At 36.2% G+C, this 1,189-nt stretch overlaps 1 long non-coding RNA gene across 1 annotated transcript; it reads left to right on the top strand.

Moving 5' to 3' along the window:
• Positions 1-15: 15 nt before the first annotated feature.
• On the top strand, positions 16-814 carry LOC124893889. The gene is made up of 2 exons (XR_007050937.1): positions 16-315; positions 409-814. It is a non-coding gene; the product is annotated as an uncharacterized LOC124893889 (long non-coding RNA).
• Positions 815-1,189: the final 375 nt, after the last annotated feature.

Genomic DNA, 1,189 nt, shown 5'->3' with positions numbered 1-1,189 from the left:
AAGTTTTATCATTGTGTTGAGATCTGAACAAATCTGAATTTTAGAAATTCCATATATATATGGAAAAGAATCTTTCCCAGCAAGTTTTGTCTCCGGTCTATAGTCTAAAAAGAGGCTCTCGATTGAAATATTATATTGCAGACATGGCTAGTAGGGGATGAATTGAGTGAAGATGAACAATTGAATGCACCAAAAGGAACATTATTTATTCCTTTTTCACAATTTCCACCAAGAAAAGCTCGCAAGGACTGCTTCTATTTCAATACACCAGCCATGATTGCTCCAAAGCATCTTGAAAATGTAGATTCTTGTGAGGTTAGATAAGATCATTTGTTGTTCTTAATTTCTCTATACTAATTTGACAGTTCATAAAAAATAGAGAAATTCATGAGTGGTCTTTCTTTTTAGAATTGGCTACCAAGAAGAGTGATGAGTGCCTGGAGAATAGCTGGAATTTTGCACGCATTGGAAGGTTGGAATGAGCATGAATGTGGTGACATGATGCTTGATACTGAAAAAGTGTGGAAAGCTAGTCTGGAACATGGTTTTTGCCCATTAACCAAGATTTTTGCTGCTTAATCAAAGGGCTAAAATTATATATAGACTGCTCTTTTGATTTATATTATTGAATCTTGGATCTGCGGCGACTTATAAGTTTGTAAAATATTTCCTACAACACTTTGTGCAACAAAACTATTATGTTGCTCAAGGTTGTGCCCTTCTAGAAGTTCTTTCAACAAAATTTACCCGGTAGCAAAAGCCGCCATTAATATAAAGGTTTGAGGTATCTTATTAAAAATTGGCTTAAGAACAACTACTCCATTGAGCTACCCCTGGGCCAAACCTCTCCTTCTCTGCTCCATGCTCCTCAAACTAACCCCCTAAAGACGTTGTGACATTTGGTTAATATGAGAAACTAGCATAGTTTGTTTATGTTCTTGACACAAATTGACACTCAGCTAAAACTGACGAAGTTTCACTTATTATGATTCAACCCCATTCTAGTAATTGTACTAGATCAGTGGTGGCCTGATCACATCGTAATACAACCAGTGGTCCGAAGTATGAGGTCTAATTTGAAGAAAGTTAAGTTACACTATATTCCTCTCTAATCCCCAACCACGAGAAAAGTAAGAGAACGAAATCATTGTAGCATCAGACCTTATTGTTGGTACATTGTAGCAGTTAT

Source organism: Capsicum annuum, unplaced genomic scaffold, assembly GCF_002878395.1.
Source record: "Capsicum annuum cultivar UCD-10X-F1 unplaced genomic scaffold, UCD10Xv1.1 ctg66912, whole genome shotgun sequence".
Lineage (NCBI taxonomy): Eukaryota > Viridiplantae > Streptophyta > Magnoliopsida > Solanales > Solanaceae > Capsicum > Capsicum annuum.
Note: the sequence above shows the minus strand (reverse complement) of the source record. Positions and strands in the feature narration are given on the sequence as shown.